At 42.4% G+C, this 26,871-nt stretch overlaps 1 protein-coding gene, 1 long non-coding RNA gene and 1 other non-coding gene across 22 annotated transcripts in view; 1 reads left to right on the top strand and 2 right to left on the bottom strand.

Moving 5' to 3' along the window:
- NFIB (nuclear factor I B) overlaps positions 1-26,871 on the bottom strand; it is a 482,616-nt gene that overhangs the window by 355,626 nt on the left and 100,119 nt on the right. The window lies entirely within an intron of this gene.
- Positions 1-26,871, top strand: part of LOC147366880 (uncharacterized) — a 159,547-nt gene that overhangs the window by 99,074 nt on the left and 33,602 nt on the right. The window contains exon 6 of one of the 3 annotated variants that reach the window (XR_015169563.1): positions 22,877-23,205. The exons of 1 other annotated variant lie outside the window; for it this stretch is intronic. This is a non-coding gene — a long non-coding RNA (uncharacterized LOC147366880). Of the gene's footprint in view, positions 1-22,876; positions 23,540-26,871 lie in introns of those variants that run through there. One more of the 3 variants, XR_015169560.1, reaches the window with a different exon arrangement.
- On the bottom strand, positions 21,096-21,167 carry TRNAH-GUG (transfer RNA histidin (anticodon GUG)). Its single transcript has one exon. It is a non-coding gene; the product is annotated as a tRNA-His (tRNA).

The raw sequence follows: 26,871 nt of genomic DNA, 5'->3' as shown, positions 1-26,871 counted from the left end.
TACTTATTATCCCACAGTTCATGTGGGCAGGACTCTGAGCACAGCTTGCATTGATCCTCTGCTTAGGGTCCCCCCAGGCTGCAATCAAGTCTCACGGGAAGGCTTGACCAGGGAAGAATCTGCTTCCAAGCTCATTTAGGTTGTTGACAGAATTCACTTTCCCAAATTGTAGGACTGAGGGCCCTAGTTTCTTGCTGACTGTTGCCTGGAGACTGCCCTCAAGTCCTCAAGGGCACCCATGTTTTTTTTCAACATCGACTTCACTCAACGAGCAAGATGAGTCTCTGGGCCCATGATCACTAGGTAGCTGGGGTCTCATAAGACATGACGTGGTCATGTGAATGACATCCCACCAGCTTAACTGTATTCTGTTGGTGAGAAGACAGTCACAGGCCCTGCCTGCACTCAAAGGGAGTTGATTATACACAGCGTGGACGTGAGGAGGCCACCTCAGAGGTTTTCCATCACTGCCACAGAGAAGAAAGGCTGTGCCCAACTTCCATTTAGATTCTCCAGTTCATTTTCTGTTCCGACCACAGAGGTCAGGCAAGGTTTTATAGTCTGTTAATTAGAGGGATGAAACATAGGGAAGGCGAGGGAAAGTAGAAAGAATTGAGTTTAAGAAAAGGTCAAAGAAGAGACAGTTACTCTCTCCATGTAAACTGTGGAAGCGATGATGACAATGTCCAAAAACAACTCCTTAAATTCCCAGAGTCCCTCCAAGATGGCTTTGGGGAAGACAGTCTGAGCAGGCGGGTACCTGAAGTATTCGAAGTCCAGGCCTAATTTAGCCATCCTTGGACCTACAGATTGGAATCATAAGAATGGAAATTGGCCCATGACCACGAACAAAACTATTTGCCATGTGGATTAATGAGAAGATACCTTTGACTTCCTTTAAATCCTTAAAGGATTATTTTCAAGATGGTGTGTGTGTGTGTGTGTGTGTGTGTGTGTGTGTGTGTATGTGTGTGTGTGTATGTGTGTGTGTGTGTTAAGTTGCTTCAGTTGTGTTGGACTCTTTGTGACGATATGGACCGTAGCCTGCCAGGTTCCTCTGTCCATGGGATTCCCTAGGTAAGAATACTGGAGTCGGTTGCCATGTCCCTCTTCAGGGGATCTTCCCAACCCAGGAATCAAACCCGAGTCTCTTACGTCTCCTGCATTGGTAGGATGTTTTACCACTAGTGCCAACTGGGAAGCCCTATTATCAAGATATCACCCAATTATTCTCTATATTTTCTGAGAAGGGAATAGGGAGAAATGGGCTCAAATTTCAGCAAGAAATTTGTGTAGATCTAAGGGAAAAGGTCTTAACAGTAATGATGATTAATCACTGAAAACAGGCTATAAAAAATGCTATAAAATATCTGTCCTCTGAGTTGAAAAAAATAGGCTAGACACCTATCTAGATGGTGGTCCAAATTCAGTGAAGGAGATGGTCCAGACCTTTCCTTATGCACATAGTAACACCTCAAAAATAAACACTTCGTAATGCCTTAGTCATTACAGGATGCTATAAACTAGACTGAGTGGCTTATAAAGAACAGAAATTTATTTCTCAGTTTTGAAGGCTTGGAAGTCCAAGACCAAGGTGTTGGCAGATTCGGTGTCTGGTTAGAGCTTGATTCTTAGCTCACAGTGGCTGCCTTCTCCTTGTGTCCTCACAGGGCTAAGGGGCAAGAGAGCTTCTGGAGTCTCTTTTTTAAGGGCACTAATCTCCCTCAAGTGGGCTCCACCTTCACGACCTAATCATCTCCCAATGGCCATACCTCCTAACACCATCACATCGGAGGTTAGGTTTCAACATGTGAATTTACAGGGAAACATTTAGTCTACAGCAATTAAATATAATGAAAATGGTTTGTTGTTGGTGATGATCAATCCACTAGCAGTATTTTTAAAACTGAGATCCTTGGACAACCTGTGTCAATTTCACCTGAAGTATTGTTTAAAAAGCCAATTCCCAGGTTCATCTGTGGATGTAATGGATTAAAAATCTCTTGAGGTGGAGCCTGGGCATTGGCTTTTTTGACAAGTACCCCAGGAAGTGTTCATACAAATTGAAGCTTGTGAACCGGTGTAAATGAAATACAATTCATATCTGAACTTGAATTCCTTCATTCCAATCTTCCAATCTCATCCTTATACTACCACCCCCAACCCTAAATTTCAAATGCACAAGTATTGTCTCCTTTGAGCAGCCAGAAAGCACCCTGGATCCCCCTGACTTCCATCCCAGATACGGTCAAGCAACCAGACTACATGGATATATTCAATGCTGCTGCCACGCTGGTTCCCCAGGGAAATTACATAATAGGTTTCTGGCACATGTCACAGTTACTAGAGTTACAAACGAACCTCCATCCCATCTCTCTAGGAGACCTACGTTCTGAGCAAAACCACAACAATATGCCTGCTGCCTAGACCTCAGGGTGGGGAGTAGGGGCATGCTTGGAAAAGTGTGTGTGGTTTGCTGCGTGGAAACAGGGTACACCGTCCTACCCACTGCAGAGCTGTAGTCTGAAGTGTGTCTCTACAGACTCTACTTGAATTTTTGCAGGACCCTATTAGGGTCCCCAGGAGAGTGCTCATATGAAGTCCAAGAAATCTGAGGAAAATGTGGAGCTTACATGATGGACTAATTTCATTTCAATAAAATTCCCATATTACATTCAATGCGCCTGGCTTTATTAAGTTTTGTCATAAACGCTGGGAACACTTCCAAATTTAGGCTTGCACAATTATTTTTATTGGTGCGTTAACTAAAAATGGTATATGCATAAGTCAGAGTGTACATTTGACTTCATCTGGGGAGCTGAAATGAGCTTTAGTTTGATTTATAGTTATTTTACCCCTGTAAATGAGATACAGGAAATCGGGGTTAGAGTTTCTGATCACAGCATTCCTAAACCCTCTGCCGGTTCCATCCACAGCTCTGCTATGTATCTAATGAATTTAAATTCCAAATGTCTATCGGCAACCCACAAAGTCACCAAACAAAGAGGCTGGCTTGTTTTCAGACCCAGAGCCATCCAAACTGGTCCAAAAAAATAGAGGTTTGTTGCACTAAAGTGAGACTGGGGAGCTCTCGGTGCTTTGAAAGTTTTTAATTGCTATGGAAAAAATCCTTTCAAAGATTTTTCCCTTAACTTGGGCCCCTTGGAAACTTTTCATAGGGGAACTGTAAAATATTTATACAGCTAGCAGCACTGTTGAAAAAAAAAAAAAGCAAGCAAGAAAGAAACAGTGCTGAATGAGCAGCAGACTTGAAGTGAGCCCTGCAGATTCAGGGCGTCCAGGGAGGGGAGGTTCCTGGGATTTCAACCCCCTGGGAAATAGAATTAATCCCTTCCAGTTAGGCCCACAGACAGGGTCGACAGGAGAAGGCCCTCTGTTTAGTTTAAAGCTCTGCCAGTGCCATTTTGAAACGTTTTGTCTTGAAACAAGGAGCCCCACATTCTCATTTTGCACCCAGTCCTGCACATGTCCGGGCTGGTCCGGCTCATGGAACTCCCCCAGGACTTCTGTTTTCAGGCATGTCAGTATGGTTGTCCCTTCTCTTTTCTGTTGGCTTCTTTCTTGCTTTTCCTTTTCTGCAGGAATCTGTGATTCGGACCCGCCCCCACGCCCGTCCTCAGTGGCATCAGCCCCACTTCCCATTGGTTCGTCAGGCTGGCATACATTCTGCCTGCGCCTCTTTGTGACCCCAGGGCATAGGAGGTGAACCATCCATATTGAGAGTTTCTAAAAAACATGGCATGGTCTTTGTGACTAGACCAAAAACTGGAGAATTTTAGAGTTGAAAGGAACTGTGGTGATCTCATTTTATAGAGTAAATTTAGTCCTGGAGAGAGGAAGGAAATTAGCCAAGGCTACTTTGTTTGTGAATATCAGGTTAGGGACATGGCTAGCTCATTCTACAACATCTGTAAAAAGGGGTTAGCATGGACAGAGTCTCCAAACAGCCCCCAAACTCCTGACAACTTCTGCTTCAGTATTTTCTCAACACTTTAATCAACAATGACATGATTAAAGAGAAGGCTGAAGAGATAATCACTTTCTTCACATCAACCTCTCAAATAATTTTACTTCCTCCCCCACACACTTTATCTCTTACTGGTGAGGATATTTCATAGTTAAAAAAAAAAAAAAAAGCCAACAGATGTAAATTGCATGACCTTTTCATGGCTCCAGCCTACCCATCAGTGCTGACAACCAAGTAACCAATGGAAAAGGAACAGAAGAATCCAAGAGCTCAAAAAAATCCACAAAGTAGATAATTAACATGAGAGAAATCAAGATTTGGCTACATTACAGTAGCTAAAGTACTAAGGGGCAAGATGAGCTATGGTCCTGAAAGTTTCTAACAGAGGAGAATGGGTTACAGAATTACCACAATCTCGTCCATCAGAAGGAACTCTCTTGTCTCAAGGCTGACTTAATTGCCATAATTCAATTAACATACTTCCACTAATTATATATAAGCTTTTAAATGACAGTTCAACAGTAGCACCACTGAGAGTAAGCCATTTTTTTTTCATTTTTAACTTAATCTTAAATTAATTATAAGTAAATTGCATTGATTTCTTTTTCACATCCTGCCTTTAACTGTTTTGTTGCAGAACTAGCACGTAATTTAAAACCTCTGGGTCTTACATAAGAGGCATTTAATACCACGTGAAATGATTCTGGTATTCATAAATATAGAGAGGCAAGCTTTTCCTTCCTTCCTTTCTCCCTCCCTCCCTTCCTTTTTCTCTATAGATGACAGTTCTAACCAAATGCTAAATGAGATAATAACAATCACACCAATGGAAAGAGCATTTACTTAGCAAATTCTTGACCTAGAAACAGTATTTTATACATGTCAAGAAATATTTGTTAAATTAATATCAATTACTTTGGCCACCTCATGCGAAGGGTTGACTCATTGGAAAAGACTCTGATGCTGGGAGGGATTGGGGGCAGGAGGAGAAGGGGACGACAGAGGATGAGATGGCTGGATGGCATCACTGACTCGATGGATGTGAGTCTGGGTGAACTCCGGGAGTTGGTGATGGACAGGGAGGCCTGGCGTGCTGCGATTCATGGGGTTGCAAAGAGTCAGACACGACTGAGCAACTAATCTGATCTGATCTGATCTGATTGGATAAGATGCTTTGGGCATGATAGAAAAAAGCTGAAAAGGCATCAAATCCCTAGTTCCCGATCTCAAAAGCATAAACATTCTTTCGGGGAACAATATGTAAGTATATGAACATGACAGGTCGCTCAAAACCTAGTTGGAAATTCATACACCAAAGGAGTCCATAGCATATAGTATATAATCAAAATATAAAAGGAATGCATTGGATGCTAAGAGGAATACCTAGTATACAATATAAAAATGGTAAATCAGATGATCTTTTCCACTGAGGAAGATAAGAAGATGGGTTATCAATATGAGTTATCATATCTACATACAAATGAGAGATGACAAATGCAAATTACTTGCTAGAAATCAGTGGACAGTGGATGTATCACAGCTAGAGACATTTTAACAAAGCAAAGAATGCCATACTAGGATTGCTGCCGCTGCTGCTGCTGCTGCTGCTAAGTCGCTTCAGGCGTGTCTGACTCTGTGCGACCCCATGGACGGCAGCCCAACAGGCTCCCGTACCCCTGGGATTCTCCAGGCAAGAACACTGGAGTGGGTTCATTTCCTTCTCCAATGCATGAAAGTGAAAAGTGAAAGTGAAGTCGCTCAGTCGTGTCCGACTCTTCTCGACCCCATGGACTGCAGCCCACCAGGCTCCTCCATCCATGGGATTTACTGGAGTGGGGTACCATCGCCTTCTCCAATACTAGGATTGAGCAGGTGCTAATTTGAGCAGAAGCACAGATTCATTCCTTAAAAATAATTTTTATCAGAGTTTAGTTGCCTCACAATGTTGTATTCGTTTTTACTGCACAAAAGAGTGAATTAGCTATACGTATACATATATTCCCTCTTTAGATTCACTTTTTAAAAAAATATTTTTTATTGAAGTATAATTTGATTTACAATGCTGTGTTAGTTTCAGGCTTACAGTAAAGTGATTCAGTTATATATATGTGTGTGTGCGTGTGTGTGTATATATATACATATATATGTATACCTTATATATAGTTTTGGGCTTCCTTGATGGCTCAGGCAATAAAGAATCCACCTTCAGTGCGGGAGACCTGGGTTTGATCCCTGGGTTGGGAAGATCCTCTGGAGAAGGGAATAGCAACCCACTCCAGTATTCTTGCTCGGCGAATCCCATGAACAGAAGAGCTTGGTGGGCTACAATCCATAGTGTTGCAAACAGTCAGATATAACTGAGTGACTAACACTAGATATAGTTCTAGCACAGATTCCTTGTGAGATACCTTTAGAGTTGACTTCCAACAAAAGTATATATTCTTTACACCAAACTATACTCTGTTTTGTATATTTTCATGATTTTTGATTGAATAAAAAATATAGATATGTCAGAATTTTTAGATATTTAAGACTTCAAAGACAATTAATTACAGAAGAATTCAAAGAAATATTTTTTTCTTAAAGGTTATTTGTTCCACTTTTCTATCTACCATTTTATTTTATTCAGATCAAAATTTTCTCTTGTGCATTTTCAACTTAATAATGTTACAAGAAGTATGGAAAGTACAGGAAAACTCACATACCCAGTAATGAGATCAGATAAACTGGCTGATGTCAGCTCAGTAGGTTGAAAAAACAAGAGACATTCTTAAACTGAGGTAGCTACTATGTTATGCAAGGTTTTAATAGCAAAGGAAACGTTGGTCCAAGAGGATGAGCCTAACCCCTGTCAGGTCAGACTAACCATCACTTCCTTGTGGAAACTGCCACCTCTTCCCCATTCAGACATGAGGTCTCTTTTCCTTACAGGACACCAAGCACTTGAACTTGATTAATTATTAGCAATCATTGACTGCTAGCTCTTCCCAATGGAGAAGGCAATGGCACCCCACTCCAGTACTCTTGCCTGGAAAATTCCATGGACAGAGGAGCCTAGAAGGCTGCAGTCCATGGGGTCGCTGAGGGTCGGACACGACTGAGCGACTTCACTTTCACTTTTCACTTTCCTGCATCGGAGAAGGAAATGGCAACCCACTCCAGTGTTCTTGCCTGGAGAATCCCAGGGACGGGGGACTCTGGTGGGCTGCCGTCTATGGGGTCGCACAGAGTCGGACATGACTGAAGTGGCTTAGCAGCAGCAGCAGCTCTTCCCAGTAGGCCACCATCTCCCTGACAGTCAGAAGAGCTTACATTTGCTCACCACCATATTTCCAGTCTGGCACATGGAATGTCTTCTGTAAATATTCTTAGGGGGTAAGAAAAAGAAAGTAAAGGTTTCTTGCTCTGCTAAGGTCTCTGTATTAGTTGGACATCTTTCAATTTCACGTGATAAACATCCTTTTAAACTTTAAAAGGCGATAAGGCTTAAAGGCCAATAGGTTCATAAAACCAAACCTTGGAAAGGCTGACCTAGAGACAACATTGCCTCACCTTCGTTTCTAGACAGTCCAAGGAGGGATTCCAGCTGACTCAGCACAGATTGTGTGCCTAGACCTTGGCTAGAAGGACATGGTCCTTAACTGGCCCAATCTGGTCCAGTGACCACCTCTGTGGGCAAGAGAGAGTGCAGAGTGCAGTTCCCATCTCCCACCGGCTGTGCTGTGAGGGGAGGAGGACATTAAGAAACAGAGGGGAAGCTGATACGTACATTAAGCAGTGATGTTCACTGCTTCCAGACCAGGCCAGCAGAGGCGGTGTCTCCATAGTTTTGGTTTCTCAACAAAACAGTAGTCTTGGTATGGATGGCTTTTATTTTACTTATTTAACAGCCATAGGGATTCATGACAGCTCAAATTACCATTCTTATTTCTATCAACTCTTTCTTGAGGAACAAGTATGTCCACAGGCCAACAGCAATTTTACTGTACAAATTAACTCAAAGAATGCTACCAATATAACTACTTCTGATCGAATGACTTAGAAAATAAAGCCTATATCATGTTTTGTCTTAAGGAAGACTGAGGGAGCAGGAAGTGGCAATAGGGCTAGGGGGCAAAAACCTTCTACTTCATTCTTAAGGATACTTTACTGCCCCTATCCATGAAAGCACAGAATGACCAGTAATATCTGACTCTTCTGGGGTTCTGGAACTCCCAACTGTTTTCCTGTGTGCTCACAAGTGTTTTCTCACGCTGAAGCTACTCATGTAAATCAATCCCACTTACACAGAGATGTATATGATGGGAGGATTTTTTTCTTTGTGAGTTATACTTTCAGCCCACATGTGGCTGCATATGAAATATCAATTTTTGCCCCACTTTTACCTTGCATGGCGAGTCAGGCCTCTTCTCTGTTTACACAAGGACAGAAGAAAAGTTTGAGGAAGGTAAAAGGGTCGCTGGGCCCATTATCCCGGCCGTCTACGGTTTTCTCTTGCCATTTCCTCTCATCCATCATTGTCCTCCCTAGAATCTCATCTATATCCCTTGAGATTTGGTTGTTTTTCCTAGGTAATGCTCCTTTTAAGGAACCTATTTTAAGATCATTATGTTCTCTGCAAAGCACTTTTGCCAGAACTTTCCTGTTGATACCACTTTTCTCTCTACTCAGGTTCTGTTTTCATTATTGAGGCCGTGCAGGGAATATTTGCATTCCTTCTGATTGTGGGGAATGGTGCAGTAATCTTACACCATATATATTTTTATATTGAAAGTCATAAGATCTTTATTTTGCATTCCCTAACCATGAGCCATCATACACTTCCCATCCTTCAAAGGGGCAACTCAGGAAGGCCTGTATCTCCACTAGACAATTCCCAGAGAAGACCAAGAATTGGGTTTTTTTACTTCTCATTTTGGCACAAGGGGATTATTCTTGTTTACTTTGGAATTGTTGTTGTTCTTTATTGCTAAATTGTGTCAGATGCTTTGAGACCCATGAAGTACAGTTCCTCTGTCCTTGGGACTTTCCAGGCAAGAATACTCGAGTGGGTTACCATTTCCTTCTCCAGGGTATCTTCCCCACCCAGGGATCAAACTCATGTCTCCTTAAAATTTCTAGCATCTCCAAGTATCTAATTCCCAGGTATTTTGTGCTTACAACACTGATGTCAAAGCTGTTGTCATTAAAAACAAGTACAGGACTTAGAGCGAGTAGAGGGCCCAGTTAGGAAACAAATAAGATATAGAGATATGGGGCTTCCCTGGTGGTCCAGTGGTTAAGAATTCGCCTGCCAGTGCAGGGGACATGGGTTCTGTCCCTGGTCCAGGAAGATCCCACATGCCATGGGGCAACTAAGCCCTGTGTCACAACTTCTGAGCCCATGTGTTGAAACTACTGAAGCTTGTGTACCTTGAGCCTGTGCTCCACAACAATAGAAGCTGTTGCAATGAGAAGTCCAAGCATTACCACTAGAGAAAGCCCATGCACAGCAATGAAGACCCAGCATAGCTGAAAAAGGATAAAAAAGGTATGGATACTGTTGCCTTAACACTTTGCTTTGCTGACTTAATGAAGGTAAGATGGAGGAATAGAGGTTTCACTGATTCTGGGGACAAAAGATTTCAGCATCTTTCATCCCTATATTCTTCAGGACACTGTTTCCAGAAGATGTGAAAAACAGTGTTCCGTGGTCAAATAGTTTCAGAAAACAGTGTTGCAGAATTCCCAGAACACATTAGTGTATTAAAGGCTCTGATGGTTTCCTGTTAAATAAACCTATTTAAGTTTATCTCAGTATTCCCTAAACTTACTTGAGCTTGAAACACTCAGCACGGTTTACACAGAAACCACCTGCAGAATGGCATTCCTTGGACCACCAATTAGAAGACAAGGAAATACAATTCTATTATCTTAAAAATGATAATGCTCTTTGTAGATATTGAAGACATGAAGAATTTAATTGCCTTCTTAAAATCATTGCATCACTACCTCTCTCAGAGACTTCAGCCCAAGGGCTTACTGACTCAGAGGCAGACCTCTGAGGATAGGATTTTGGCATCTTCAGCAAGATAATAGGTGGGAGAGACAGGTGTTACAAAAAAGGAGAGGATTTTTAAAAGTTTTCTTTACCTCCAGGTTGACCCTGTCTGGGGTTAGGTCTGATGGACTAGGTAGAATTTTACCTAAGGGACATCTAGGCAGGAAGAGGAAGTAGAGAAGGGAAGTCCATTTTTCTAGGGATGGGAGCATTTGGGGGCCAATTAGAGAAAGATGAAGGGTGAACTGATCAGATCTGTCCCAATTTCCCCTCCTGAGCCTTCGGACTAGAGAAGGGGGAGGAGACTGAGTAAATATGGAGTGCTCAAGTCCCCAGTCCTTACTTAGGGGAGGTGGGGCTTATCCTGTGGCAGGATCAGTGGAGTATTTAGAATGAGTTGTACTCTTTGTTCTGAGTTTCTGAATGACATGGATGATCCACCAGTTCCTACTGCACCCAGATGAACAGTGAGTCTTCCATGGGGCCAGATAGGTCACGTGGCAGGGCTTTAAAAGTATCCTCAGCATCCAAGAGAGCCAAGATGAGGCCAAGTCAGCCAGGAAGGGCCGTGAAACCCCAACCAAGATGAGAGGAGTCAGAGTATAAGGTTCACCACAGTCACCTTCAGCACGTGTCCCAGCAGGAGCAGAGGGCAAAAGAGGGACACTATGTGGTCATCCCCCTCCTTCTACCTTAACAAGATCATCTGAGCCCTGCTCCCTGCCCCAGCTGTGTACCTGAGGCCACTTTGTAGAGAATTGGGAAGAAAGGGGCAGAAGAAAAATGAAAACTAAACCACTGCTCGGCAAGGCTGAGCTTTACCTATAGGGAATATTTACCTTTGGGGACTGGACTAAAATTTAAGCTGAGTTAGACAATTATTTCCTGCCTTTCCACCCATAGGGTGGAGCTTACAAGAAAGGTCAGATTATAACAGCAATATAAAGAGATTACATTTTCTCTGTACATCTGGATTTTAGTGGGATTGAAATTTCAGATATTGCTGTATCCTTTTTTGTGCATATATTCACAAAAGCTTATCTCAGGCCACCTAATTCCTAGTTTTATTTTACCTCAAACTGAAGGATTGCCATAGTACATCAAAAGTTTATTGTGTGAAACTAATATTAGTCTGCTTGGCTGTCTGTCTTATTGGCAATGAGCTACTTCACTGCAAAAGCATGATCTCATTCATTCCCCACCCTGCAACACACACACAGAATAACACCTTAGTAGATACTCAGTGTTAGTTGAAATGCATGAATGAGTGAAAGAATGAAAGAAATATGATCAGCCTCTGCATCTCAGTTGATTCTCTACAAAGGGATCTCTCCTGGGTATTCTTTTTTGTTGTTAGTTGAAGCATAGTTGATTTACAATGCTGTGTTAATTTCTGCTATACCGCAAAGTGATTCATTATACATATTATATATATATACACACACACACATCTTTATATTATCTTCCATTATGGTTTATCACAGGATAGTGAACATAGTTCCCTGTGCTGTACATCAGCCCTACACTCAGAGCAGCACTACTCACAATAGCCAGGACATGGAAACACCTAAATGCCCATCAACAGATGAATGGATAAAGAAGATGTGATACATATACACAATGGAACACTACTCATGTATTGAAAAGAATGAAATAATGCCATTTGCGGCAACATGGATGGACTGTAGTGAAGTAAGTCAGATAGAGAAGACAAATTCCATATGAGTCACTGATGTGTGGAATCTAAAGTATGGCATGAGTCACCTATCTGTGAAATAGGTTCACAGACATAGAGGACAGACTTGCGGCTGCTGGGGGGCAGGGTGGGGAGGGATGGAGTGGACTTTGGGGTTATCAGATGCAAACCGTTATGTACAGAATAGATAAACCTTGGTGTTCTTTACGAGTGCAAGAAGAAAAATGAGGCTTCCTTGGAGAGCCTGGTGGCAGCCATTTTTCTTTATAGCCACAATGTCCTTTCTTCTATCTCCTTCATCTGTTTTCAATGGCTTACTTTCTTTTCCCTTTGCCTTTATTCCCTGGGAACTCTTTGGAAATGAAGGTGACACTGGCCTGGAGAATGGAGAAGTTGTCTTGTCTGGGAGTATTCCCAAATCCTCCTGAACTATGACTCAGGAAGTCTTAAATTTGTATGACAATTTTTGGCTTAAAGGAAAAAGAGAGTCTTCTATTCACAGTCTGATAACTTGATAATCTCTACATAAATTTTCTGCCTCTGCCTTCATCTTGTACCTCCTCTCCTTTTATCATTGTAATCTCTGTAGGTCAGATGCTGGCTACATGTCTTGTCTGAATGACTTCTGCACCTCCTCTGTGTTCCCATGAGGCTTTTTGATGATACATTCTGATGGACTGCAATTGAATCTATGCCTATTTTCTCCTTTAGATTGCAAGCTCACTGAGAGCTTTCTTTTTCTTCATTATTGCATCTCCAGGTTTTATAGCATGGGCACTTAACATATGCTTGCTAAAAGATTAAACCAGATATTTTGAATCTTTAAAAGCAGGGGGAAAAAAAAAACAACTTACTTTCCATTGCATATAGGACTTTATATTTCTAGCTGCTTCATCAAGCCTACCAGATGTCAGAGAATGTCCCCCCTCATCCACACTACTTCTCTAGTTGAAGAGATGCCTGGATATTTCAGGGAGTGCCCAGGAAGACAATCAGAAATAAGCCCATTTTCATCTTCTCACTCTGACTGCTTTTATATGTGCCTTGTTCTTGGAGCCTCCTAGAGTTCCTAAAGATCCAGAACCCCAAGTTGCTCAATTGGGCTGGGCTCCCTTCAAGACTCACTGCATTGGAGCTACGCCAAAAACCCAAGAAAGACAGGAACAAGGTTCCCGCCTTTCTGCTTATGCCCTTCCCACAAGAGCTGGAAGATATGTGTGTGGGTAGCTATCTCTGAAAGTCAATCCTTGACCCCTTTTGGGTCTCAGTGCCAAAGGGAACCTTTCTCTAGACTCCCCACTGGCGACTAAAGATCTGTGTGTACTGGTGTCAGACCTGTGGTGTTCCTTTACATCATCCTATCATGCTGCATGGCCAAATACAGGTTGACTTAATTGTTTCTTCTATTACCTGAAAGCTTCATGGAGACAAAGATACAGTCTATTTGTATACTCTTACCATCTTGTTGGGCTTCCCTCATGGCTCAGTTGGTAAAGAATCCGCCTGCAATGCAGGAGACCCCGGTTCAATTCCTGGGTCAGGAAGATCCCCCGGGGAAGGGATAGGCTACCCACTCCAGTATTCTTGGGCTTCCCTTGTGGCTCAGCTGGTAAAGAATCCACCTGCAATGCGGGAGACCTGGGTTCCATCCCTGGGTTGGGAAGATCCCCTGGAGAAGGGAAAGGCGACCCACTCTAGTATTCTGGCCTGGAGAATTCCATTGACTGTATCGTCTATGGGGTCATAAAGAGTTGGACATGACTGAGCAACTTTCACTTTCACTTATCACCATCTTTTTACCTTCTTTACTTATCATTGTGCCTGGCATATAATAATAGTAATAATTTAGCAGTTATGATAATAACAAAGCTACAGTGAATACTGTACTCTTTCTGAACCAGACACTCTTCAAACTGCTTATACCAGTTCATTTGATCCTCACAGCAACCCTTTGAGGGAGAGACTATTAAGGATGGGCTTCCCAGCTGGTGCAGTGGTAAAGAATCCACCTGCCAGTGCAGAAGACAACCCGGACATTCTCTGGGTTGAGAAGACCCCCTGGAGTAGGAAATGGCAACCCACTCCAGCATTCTTGCCTGGAAAACTCCCATGGACAGTGAAGCCTGGCAGGCTACAGTCCATGGGGCTGCAAAGAATCAGACAGGACTGAGCACACAGCACACACAGAGGCACAGAGAAGCTTACTAACTTGCCCAGGGCCATCTTGAAAGTAACGAGTAGAAGTGGAATTTCAACACAGGAATCTGACTCTACCCTCATGTGCTTCACCATTAGAGACGACACTCCACAACCCTAACTAGAGAACACAGTACTACAGTCTACATTGTTACCCAGGTGACAGGCTCACTTGTGAAAGCAGATACAGTCAGACTGGCCTAAGGACACCACTTTCAGGGGGCTGAGGGGACTCCCAGCATGTTAGAGTTTATGAAAGAGATAGGGAGTCCGAACAGGATGTCGTTGGAGTAGAGAAGAATATAAAAGAGTGAATGGTTTAAGAATATAAATAAAAGTAAGGAAGGAAAGTAAGGGGTACAGTTAGAGGTTGATATAAGTGGGTGAAATATGAAGGATACAGAGATATGTCTAAAGGAGATTTTTTTAACAAATTTCTATGCAAAGCTATCTTTAGAATTCCCCCACCACCTCTTCTAGAAAAGGACCTTCATTATTTTTTAAATTTGGCTTTCTTTAAGTAAGATCCCCTACTGAAGCTGGGAGTCTTACTACATGGAGTTCCAGAATTGACTTAATTTTATAAGCAGTCTGAGTTATGTGAGTTAACTGTTACGGCCTCAACCCTGTCTCTGCATCTCTTGGGGGAAGAATGAGGAGAAATGGTGATGGTTAGAGCTTAAAAGTGGCTGTACTTAGGATATCCGATCAAATTCCCTCTTGTTTTGGAATTTGGGATATGTGCATTCAAGAGACTTCGAAAGGGAAAGAGGGAAGGAAAGGAAAAGATGTGCCAAAATAAGAATAAGAGAAAGTGAGAGAGGATGTAGAAAAACCCGCTTCTTTGATTTGTATGGTGTGATTTCTGAAACTGCTCCAGCCTCTACATAAATCTATAGGATTTATGTGGCTTCATTAATCACACTTTCTTTGAAATGGAATTTTCTGCCTCGGAGCCTTTGAACGTTGACATCCAAATACAATATATTTTTTTTAAATCACCTCTGGATAAAGGCAACACTGTTGAGGTAATTCCCCCAGATTGTAGGTGGAGTCTGTTTGGTCCTCAGATCTTGATGATAATATGTTGAAAATAGAACCTCCCTTCAGAGTACAGAAGAGTTCTGGCATGATTAGGATCCCAGTTGCAGACAGGCTGGGCCAGGACTCCATGGAGAGGAAAAAAAAGAAAGAAAAAGAGTTCCTTGTCTTTGATGAATAACGACAAGCAGCGCCATCTAGTGACAACTCATGTTTATACTGGAGTCTCTTGACGGTGACCTCTCTGCCAATCTCTGCTCATTATCAAACAGGCTGGAAAACAAAGAGTTCATCTTTCTGATGGCAATGTGACTTGAAATTAAAAGCCAGGGCTTAGATGAAGACATGAGTGTGTTAAAACTTCTCACAATCAGAGTTCGCATCCAAGGCATGTTTTTCAGTTTGCTTTGCGGGGCTGACTTTTGAATGCTGTTAAGTTCAAAAAACCAACAGAGAACAAAAAATGCATTCCTGGGAAGGGATGGAAGGAAACACTGTCATCATCACCAGGAGTCACACAGATATGCATTGCCTTCTCTGCCTCCTCATATTCCCCCTGTTCTGCTAATCAACTGAAGCACAGAGAGATCAGGTGCAAAGTCAAACTGTCAGAGCAGCAGCAGTAGGATTTGAATCCCCCCCTGCCTAGAAAAACTTTGATTCAGCTTTTGTGGGAATTTTCTTTCACAAGTCACCTCCTAGGAAGGCTAGCATTTCCAGGCCTGGCCACAGATCTTCAGCTTTTCAGGGTGACATGATTGAGATAAGTCACAGTACCTTAGGACAGGTAGGGGCACTGGAAAGGTGTCTCACTCATACTTCCTACTGACTGAGCTATAGAGACTGGAAACAGCCCGCACATCAACTCTCTGTGTCTGGATCCCATGGATGAAGTTGCAGCAGCCGGTGGTGGATAATCTCTTTCTACAAGTCACCACCAGCTGCCACTCCTGGGGACACTGATGCTCCAATGAGTTGGGCCTTAAGACCTCCTGGCCCCACAGAGGAGATGGCAGTCACATCCTAGCTCTGCAAGGCTCCCTGAAAGTGAATTCCACCTATTTCGATTTGGTTCTAAGAAATCATTTTCTATAAGTTAGTGTATTTTTATTGCACAAAACAAACTACCTTCTTTATAATCAGGGACTAGATAGAGGTCGAGCCCATTTATTGGAGACTGTTCAATTAATGACTTGATCAGAAAATGCGAATTTGTTTTATTTATGGACACTCACTAAAGTATGGAATCAAAAAGACTGGAATATAAACTCTCTTCAATTCAACAGGTTAGTGGTAGAGATCAAGAAGATAGGGTCTGAACAAAAAAAGATTGATCTGGCTTACTATATTTTAGAGAGCAATAAGGAGGCATTCAGCTAAAGCCATAAGCTTATGGTAATAAAGCAAGCATATGGAGTTTTGAATTTTTAGTTGCTCAACTGCAGTCACACAGGTAAAATATTTTATTTGAACAAATTCCATGGGCCCACTATAGAGATACACCAACATGCTGCTGCTGCTAAGTCACTTCAGTAATGTCCAACTCTGCGACCCCATAGACGGCAGCCCACCAGGGTCCCCCGTCCCTGGGATTCTCCAGGCAAGAACACTGGAGTGGGTTGCCATTTCCTTCTCCAATGCATGAAAGTGAAAAGTGAAAGTGAAGTCACTCAGTCGTGTCCAACTCTTAGCGACCCCATGGACTGTAGCCTACCAGGCTCCTCCATCCATGGGATTTTCCAGGCAAGAGTACTGGAGTGGGGTGCCATTGCCTTCTCCACACCAACATGAGGGACATAGATAACTTATACAGAGAATTAACACTTCCTCTTGCTATTATAGTTGATGTCCAAGAAAAGAAGTACAAGGAATTTTCCTGACTTTTCAGTGAGAAAAATCATTTCACAATTTGAATAAAAGCTATAGTTTTTTTCAGTAGTCATGTACAGATGTGACCGTTGATCCATAAAGAAAGCTGAGTGCCAAAGATTTGATGCTTTTAAATTGTGGTCCTGGAGAAGACTCTTGAGAGTCCCTTGGACTGCAAGGAAATCAAACCAGTCAGTCCTAAAGGAAATCAACCCTGAATATTCATTGGAAGGACTGCTGCTGAAGCTGAAGTTCCGATACTTTGGCCACCTGATGGGAAGAGCCGACTCATTGGAAAAGACCGTGATTCTGGGAAAGACTGAGGGCAAAAGGAGAAGGGAGCAGCAGGACATGAGATGGTTGGATAGCATCACCGACTCAATGGATGAATTCGAGCAAACTCAGGAGATAATAAAGGACAGGAAAGCCTGGCATGCTATAGTCCATGGGGTCACAAAGAGAGGGAGATGACTTAGGGACTGAACAACAACAAGGCAATAACACTGTCATTGATTGGTGAAAACTACAGCTGCCAAAACCATGTGATCCAAACCAGGATTCTTTTAGAGTACAATATTTCATCCATAAAGTTAAAAAGTTGTCAGGGACTCTAGTTTGTTGAATGGCTTACCTTTGCCCTGTAATCCTTTATAGCTGACTATTTTTAGTTAATTTTTTTTTAATTGGAGGCTAATTACTTTACAATATCGTGGTGGTTTCTGTCATACATTGATATGAATCAGCCACGGGTACACATGTGTCTCCCCATCCTGAAACCCCCCTCCCTCCTCTATCCCCACCCTGTCTCTCTGGGTTGTCCCAGAGCACCAGCTTTGAGTGCCTTGCTTCATGCCTGGAACTTGCACTGGTCATATAGTTGACATTTTTGAGAGAGATTTTTTGAAAGATTAGATCAGAGTCACTCTATATCAGCAGGTATGCCTGCCTGCTAAGTTGCTTCAGTTGTGTCCGACTCTTTAAAATCCTATGGACTATTGCCCACCAGGCTCCTCTATCCAAGGGATTCTCCAGGCAAGCATACTGGAGTGGGTTGCCGTGCCCTCCTCCAGTAGGTATGGGCTTTGGTATAAAATGCAAACAATGTGAGCATGGAAGCAACAATGGGGTCTCTTGAGATATTTGTAAAACGCTTTCTAAAAAACTAAAAGCAGATATTGTCTTGAAGTTAATATAATTAAAACTTAGAATTTCTTCTGATCACTCAGGCTTTAACATTTCTGAAAACCAATTTGATATGGGTTTTGAATTAGAATTCAGTTTATTTTAACATGAGCAAGAAAGCAAGATAGGAAACCCAGTGTCAGCAAACTCTCTGTTGATGAAAACAAGTCCTGATTTCTATGATCTGCAATCATGGTAACGTGAAGAGGAGTGAACCAGGATGGTAAACTTGAATAAAGATCTTGTCACTTAGTGGATTCTGACTTGTGCTACCCCTGGTTCAGAGTCTATATTATCACTTTTTAAAATTTCTGAAACCATGGCAAGGATCTTGTTTCCTAATGGAAATCTCACTCTAGAGTTTCTACCAATGGAGGTTGATGGAGGAGGAGAGCACCGGGCACCTTGAATGAATAAGAATAACTATTGTTACAACCCTACTACACGCCAGTGTTGAATTTGTATTACAAGCCTCAGTACTATGTTTTTTATTTGTTTGTACATTATTCTTTTAATTCCTGCATGAACTGCCTCCTCTTCATTCATTTATTTTACTCTGAAGTACTTAGGTAACTTGCCCAAGTTCAAGGGGACTTTTGTCAGAAGACTCAGAAGACTTCAGCTCTCACCTGGCCAAGGTGGGAAAGTAGTCAACTGGGGCAAGAAGGCCCTGTTTGGTGGACACAGAGGAGAGAGAACATAAAATGCTCTCTTATTCAAGCTGTTCCTCCAACTATGTCCCTAAGATCCAGAGTGAGTCCAGAAAGTCTGATACCCTCCACTCCCCACTCCCCAACTGCTTTTCTTTCTTCACAAGTCATTAGAGATATTAAGAGTTTGGGAACTGAACTCATGAGTTTGTTGGATTAGACAGCCACCACATGGTGAATCAAGTAATGCAAAGGGAAAATAGTAAGGTGGCTCCAGAGCTGGCAATTTCCTCACTTTGGGACTGGCCTCAAGACCAAGGGAAGGGCACGTTTTGTGCTATATCACTCTATCCCTGTGGACGTAGCTGATTGGTCCAGTAATGGACACCTGACCCAAACTAAGCCAATCAGATCTTTCCCCAGGACTTTTGTGTACTGGCACTCAGGGGCTCTCCTGCAGACAGCAATGCTGTCAGTATAAAGATTAGGTTTTGCTGTCACCTGCCACACTTTCTGCCATATAGAAGTTAGTTTGAGAGAATAAAGATGACATGTTGAAACAGATATGGGATGAGATGGAGAGAGTGTGTCTTGATCATCTTTAATAGCCTGGTTCCTATTGGTTCTGAAGCCCCATTGTTCCCGCGCCTAGATCCATGCCTTTCTTTAAATCAGTACATGTTGTTTCTGTCACTTGTAACCACTGAATCCTGGCTGATACAATCTCCTTCCTCAAATGATTAATTCATTGCATTTTCAGTCTCCTAGCAGAACACAAATAACCTTGGCTTGGGCTTATTTTTTATTTTTTTAAAGTGTTTTAAAGTAAACAATAATTGCAATAGTCTTCTTAGAAGCATTATTAGTTCAAGCCAGCTGAGAAGGTCACTCAGACTTGAAGCAGAGGCCAGGCTCGACCCTTTGGAGATGGGGAGGCAGAATTCCTGAGAAATACGGGCCTGAAGGGTGGGGTGGGGTGGGGCAAGAGAATAAACCACAGGAGGAAGAGATTCAGAGTATAAAATGGTTTTGAAAGTTAGTCTGGGAGGAAACAATAAACACATTTTTTAGAACATTACATTCTGAGGGTTAGCAACCTATGTGTGTGTGCTAAGCCACTTCAGTTGTGTCTGACTGTTTACCACCTCATGCGCTGTAGCCTGCCAGGCTCCTCTGTCCATGGGATTTTCCAGGTAAGAATACTGGAGTGGGTTGCTATGCCCTCCCCCAGGGGATCTTCCTGACCCAGGGATCAAACCCTCATCTCTTATGTCTCCTTCATTAGCAGGTGGGTTCCTTACCACCCTCACCACCTGGGAAGCCCTGGTCAATCTAGGTCCAAAGTCAAATAGAAACTGTTCTCTTTTTGTTTGTTTGTTTGGAAGAGATGGGCAGTATTTATTGCAATTTTTCTAGAATATTATTTCTAAGAATTCACTGATTCTGAAAGAACTAAATAGAATCTGTGCCTACCCTGAGCATATATTTTCATTTGAAATCCTTTTTAGTGTTACATAAATAACAAACAAGAGTTTTTGATAGGCCATCCATGAAACAGAGGCTAAAGGCTTTAAAAAATACCTTCTAGTGAGCAGTAAACTTCATTATTACATACTTATATTTGACATTTTCAGGCTGTATTGTTCATGTTTTTAAATCCTGGAGAAAGACTCATTAAAGTTGTGTTACTCACATTAATTCAACATTTAGCCATTTATAATACAAACCCCAGTCTTTTGGAAAATGTCATTAAAAAAGTTTCACCATATATGGACATTATTTATTGCTTGAGCCCCATTGTCTACTTAGAATATGTCCTTTATCAGACCCAAATGCCCACTTCAGAGAATCTCATTTTGAGCAACAACTGGCTCCTTACATTATCCAATGAGGCAGGAAAGTTAAATTACAGCCAGTTCATATCATAGAAACAAAATGTTTCCTGCAATTACTGATAAGGGACAGTTCATTTTCTCTCTGTCATCCTGAAAAAAAAAAAAGAAACCTCCTAACAACAATTCATGCCTGGTTAAACAGGATTTCCACATCTACCGCTGATATCTTTCCAAATAATTCAGGGTTGTTATTACTGTACAGCCCTGGCAAGGCTCAAAAGCAAGCAGACTTGACGAGTCTGCTCAAAGCAGAGCTTAAGTAGTTGTAATTAATAATAATTACATGCCCACTACACTCCAGTCTTATCATATTATCCGTCAAGGCAAATAAAAAAACCCACACACAACACACTTGCACCAGGGTTAGTGCATTAATAAAGACACTCTGCATATGTCATCTTTCTAAAGTTTAAAATCTTTGCAGTGGTTTCTGTTTGATTGATTTTTATTATTTATTCTATGTCTGGTTGCAAAATTTTATTGGATGGACTTCAGCTTGGGATCTGTGCTATTCTCTTTCAAAAGTTCTCTCCCCTCCTGCCGTGACTCGGATTCGAACCGAGGTTGCTGCGGCCACAACGCAGAGTACTAACCACTATACGATCACGGCAAGCTACAGGGGAGCTGAGCACCAGGATGCCTTTAAGAGCCATTGCAATATTAAAATTTGTGGAAACACTGCCATCTATTGCCTAAATACATACATTTTCTTAACACCGGTGAAGAGGTTGCAGTAATCTCCAATTATTGAAAGGAATAATAATGAAGTGATTGAACATGAAATGAATATTGTCTCCTTGGCTGATGGGCGAAATTGTATTATATAAGACTCACTGGACTCACTGTCAAGAAATGATAATCAAAGTAACCAGGCTTCAAGATCCCAGCCTGTTGACTCATGCTTCCTACTTTTAACCAATTATGAATACAGATTTCCCACCCTCAACCGCCACCACCAATTACATTGCATTAAATGACATATGAATCTGAGCCTCTTTTGTGGTTTCTCCACCACGAGCCTTCTTTCCATATGCTTAGGCAGCAGAGATATAAAAAAAATATGGCAAGAACAGAATGGACTGAGGACCTGAGTGAGTCAGGAAGGCTTGCTCTTCCTATTAGCCAGGGTGAGCACGCTCTGATAAAGAAAGGAAAGGCCTTCTTTCAAACCCATTGATCCCTAAAGCTTTATTTTTTTTTTTTTCTGGGATATTTAGGTCTTGAAGTCACAATAATGCAAAAAAAAAAAAAAAAAGCTTCCTAATAACATTAGTTTCCTAATTTCTTCCACCCAAAGAAACTGGAGAGCTCCATGCTAAGGAAGATTCAAGGAGGCATTTTTAAGAAATTTCTTTGTTTTAAAAATTAAAGTAGTCTGGACAAGATATTCCCCAAAGGTTGAAAACCTTAAGAGAAAACACATCAAAACCCTCTTTCTAATCACTGGAGTGTTAAGCCTTCTGAATGGAGAGGCCCGGAGCGGCTGGGGTAGCTGGCACTGTATATAGGGTGGCAAGGACTGAATTCATCTGTTGAGTGGGTGCCAAGAAATCCAGTGCTTCTGAAAAAGGGGTATTTCTGCAGATAAAAGCTTCAGACACAAACGGTCACCCCCCGCCCGCCCCCGCCCCCATCGCCTATAGCACCTTCTGCACACGTGCATGCTAGTCTTTTCAGTTGTGTCCCACTCTGCAACGTTATGGACCCGCCAGGCTCCTCTGTCCATGGGATTCTCCAGGTAAGAATACTGGAGTGGGTTGCTCCCCTCTTCCAGGGGATCTTCCCAACCCAGGGATCGAAGCTGAGTCTCTTATGTCTCCTGAATTAGCAAGTGGGCTCTTTACTGCTAGCACCACCTGGGAAGCCCATAGTCCCTTCTATCTTCCTTCAAGCTCTCACAAGTCCATTATCCTTCCATGGCAATGGAAGTGCTGCCCTGAGTCCCTGAGCCTGCTCTCTGGCCTGACCGGGAATATAGGTGGGTGAATCTGTTCAAAGGTCATGTTTTGGCAGGGTGCAGAACATGTCTTCTTGCAGGCCAAAAGGAGGTTTCTGAAACACTATCTTTCGTGTTACACCCTCATACTCTTTGCTATGGGCACATACCAACAGAACAAAAGGGATATCTCTGTTTTTGTTTTTGTTTTAATTTAAATCAACTCTCAGAGTACAAATTGTGGAAACAGATTTTCTGAAGTCAGTATGCAGGTCAAGAAGCAACAGTTAGAACTGGACATGGAACAATGGACTGGTTCCAAATTGGGAAAGGAGTACTTCAAGGCTGAATATTGTCACCCTGTTTATTTAACTTATATGCAGAGTACATCATGAGAAACACTGGACTGGAAGAAACACAAGCTGGCATCAAGATTGCCGGGAGAAATACCAATAACCTCAGATATGCAGATGACACCACGTTTATGGCAAAAAGTGAGGAGGAACTAAAGAGCCTCTTGATGAAGGTGAAAGAGGAGAGTGAAAAAGATGACTTAAAACTCAACATTCAGAAAACTAAGATCATGGCATCTGATGCTGGGAAAGACTGAAGGCAAGAAGAGAAGGGGATGACAGAGGATGAGATGGTTGGATGGCATCACCGACTTGATGGACATGAGTTTGAGCAAGTTTCAGGAGTTGGTGATGGACAGGTAAGCCTGGTGTGCTGTAGTCCATGGAGTGGCAAAGAGACAGACCCGAATGAGCCCCTGAACTGAACTGTGGCTGTGCCACTTATTAAATGGGGGAACTTGAGCTGCTCCTTAACCCTTGTGCCTCAGTTTTTTCATCAGCAAAGTGGAGATATTATGGTACCTACTTCATAAAATTCTTCCAAGGATGGAATAGGTAATGACATGCCCCAAACTTCAAGTAGGCCTGTCACATAGTAAACACTGTAGAGATGGTAGTTCTTTTATTTTGTTTAAATATATTTTCAAAGGAAATTTTGTAACATTCCATAAATTAAAAAAAAAAAAAAAAAAACAGGATCATGTTCCTCAGAGATCATTATAAAATAATCTATGAAAACAAAATAGAATTAGATTCTGGCCAAACATTCTGAGCCCAAGCTCAGCTCTCCGTTAAAAAGGAAGGTGGGCAAAGTAGGAGAGCTGTTAAAAGAAAATAGCCTCTAATCCAATCTTCTCCTCAGCTCATCTGAATAGCTGGGAGGAATGTGAAAAGGGAATAACTTTCCCTTCAAAGGATGCAATACGATGGTGTCACGGTCATTACCACCCCTCAGATTACCTCACACATTATGTCTGTCAGGCTAGGTTATGCTATGGTAACAAAACCCAAATCTTAGTGGCTTAGAATAAAGAAGGCTTTTCTGTTGCTGGCGTTCCATGTTCACTGCTCTGTGTCTCCTGACTCCAAGACTCATGCTAAAGGAAGAACTTCTTCCAGGAACACTCCTCACTGTTTTACAAATGGAAAGAGCTCTGCAGTGTCTGAAACCAGCAACTAAAAGCTCTTCTCAAAGCTCAATGGCTAGAACTGGTCAAGTAACCCTGCCCTGCTACAAAAGTACCAGGAAGAGCGCTGGGCCAGATGCCTGCAAGTCAGAGTTGAAAGTCTTGGGTGAACAGGATTCTTGACTTCCAGCCATGGTACTAGTGGAAAAGCAGCTTGGGGAAGTCTGGGAGGATGCAGACCTCAAGACAGACACGACTACAGAGCAACATTTCTGAACACAGGAGCGAGGTCCAGCCTCTGAACGGGGTTCACCACATAGAGCTTCTCTTGGGTGTGTATATGAGCTTCCTCTTAGTTAGCAATGTCAGTCGTCTCGTGGTAGACTCTGAAATGTTCCCACCTGTTAAAGTGGAGTGGGCTTTTGTACAACTACCAGGCTTTCCTCCTGACCAGCACTGCCTTGTTAGACATATACATTCAGATTTCTTCTATAAACACCAATGTGTACAACCCCCCTCAAAGTAGTAAATTGATGAAATCAAAACATGGCTTCTGATTGCCTTTTCAACTCATTTGTAATATATTGATGACTTTATTGTGTCAGCTTTCATGTTATTATCACCCTCCCACTAACACATCTCCCACAAACTATGGTTGGGGACCAGCTATAGTTCAGTCATTTTTCTGAATCTTAAAGATTCAAGAAAGAATAGGAGAGACATGTATCACTATTTTAAACAGTTCTGTTTAGTGAGACAGATACAGGTGAATGACGGTTAAATAACAAGATAGAATATGTAAGGTGATGTCATGAAAAGGAACACACACACACACACATGTATACTGCTTAAAGTTAGCTAAAATTAGACTGAAGCAGAGAAAGCCAGGGAAGGCATGGTACTTGGTGGAGAACCAGAGTGAAAGAGTGAGAGCGAGAGGGCCTGCTTTCCATGTCCTTTCTCCAGTCCTTCTACCTGCGTAATCTTGGGCTAGTCACCAGACCTCTCTGGATCTCTGTTTCCTCATCAGTAAGGTGAGGGGAATTGGTCTAGAGGAGCTGTCAGATTGTTCACACTTCCAATGCGAACATATATTTAATTTAGAGAAATACATTCACAAACAATCTGTGCTTAGTCACTAAGTCATGTCCGACTATTTATGACCTCATGGACTACAGCCTGCCAGGCTCCTCTGTCCATGGGATTTTCCAGGCAAGAATAATGGAGTGGGATGCCATTTCCCACTTCAGAGAAACTTCCCAACCTAGGGACTGAACCCACATCTCCTGCATTGACAAGCTGATTCTCTACCACTAAGCCATCTGGGAAGCCCTCACAGAGAGTCCCCAAGTGTAAAGATTTTGAAGGGAAGAAATCAATCAAAATAGATGAGTCCTTATAACTATACTGTTTTCCTTAAGTTCACAGAAGCTGTCCTTTTTGTCAACTTCTAAATGTCACGAACCTCATTTCCCTGCCCATGGCAACATATTTTAAATACAGAGGGGTTGGTCTTTTGATTTAAGTTGTGTGTAAAGAAGAATTTCTTGCTGGTGAGGAGCATTTAGCTACAGGTTTCATTCCCAAAGAAGAAGACTGCAGCCTTCCCTTTTCAGGAAGTTCTTAAAAATAAGACTTTTAGGTAAGAAAATAAGATTTTAACCAGCGTTGTCTCAATGTTAGAAGGGATGGAGCAACAGCCTTCCTGCCTTTCCTCTTGTTGCCTGAACACAAGATGCTCTTTCTGATGGAGTCGTTACTTTCTCTGATTTTTCATAATGAATTCTAACAGGGGAGCGGGGACTGACAAGAGGCCCTGGGACTGGGGGAGGCCTCCACCTCCCCAGCTGAGTCCTTCCTCCAGTGTCGCCCCTCCTACCTTTCTCCCAGACTCGGCTCTGTTTTTCTCCTCCTCGTCCCGCTTCGTAGCTTGCCTACTCCCTCACTGGGGGTAGGGAAATGACAGTCAGATCCATCACTGGGCTGGAGGCCAGGCAATCCGCTGGGTTGGGACTGGCCTAGTGCCCAGTTTTCAGACAAAGACAGGTTGGGAACCCCCTGCAAAGAAGTCCCCTCCCCTCCCAAGCCCCGTTTCCAGTCAGGCCCCAACCAGCCATGACCTTATAGGGACCTTAAAAACCACTCTTTTCTTGGGTTCTTTCTGTAACTTCAGCCCCATACCAGGGAACAGGGTTTGTGTGTATGTGTATGTGTGTGTGTGTGTGAGAGAAAGAGAGAGAGAGAGAGAGAGAGAGAGAGAGAGAGAGGAGGGCGGGGAGGAAGGGAGGGAAAAATGGAGGGAGGAGAAAGCTGAAAACTGGGTACACATACACAGGGGCATTCGGTATCTGTGAGAGAAACAAAGATGGCTCGTACACAACACTGAGAATATTTTCAGGGGGGAAAAACAGTGGCTGACAGCAGAGGAAGACCAGGTAAATGGCAGCTGCCGATTTTAAACTTTCAAGCATGTTACCGTTACTGTAAAGAATGCTGAAAGTGAAATGACCTTACATGTGACCATCTCCATAGTGTTCCCGGCATGTATGAGAAAATCTTTGATTATGAGATATCACAAAACACGAGAGAAAACGCATTCTTTTTCATAGTGCTTGTAACCGCAAAATGTTTTAACAGTTTACGTTTTGAAGGGTAAACTGCCTGGAGTGCTTTTCCCCCTTGCTTATTAATGAATTTGATTTAACCAAGGCAGAAATCTTGCTGTGGGGAAAGCAGGAATGGGGGGGTGGGGAGGAGTGGAGGGAGGGGTTGTTGGTTTAATTTTAATTTTTTTTTTTTTTTGCCTGAAGGCACCATTAGAAAACTCCAGATGCAAAGCTTTCTAATAGAATTCCTCATCTGACACAGCCCTCTGGAATACGTGGGCCTAACCTTTAC

Source organism: Bos grunniens, chromosome 8 (assembly GCF_055505025.1).
Source record: "Bos grunniens cultivar Pamir isolate PY7600 chromosome 8, Bosgru_T2T1.0, whole genome shotgun sequence".
NCBI lineage: Eukaryota > Metazoa > Chordata > Mammalia > Artiodactyla > Bovidae > Bos > Bos grunniens.
This window is presented reverse-complemented; position numbering and strand designations above follow the sequence as displayed.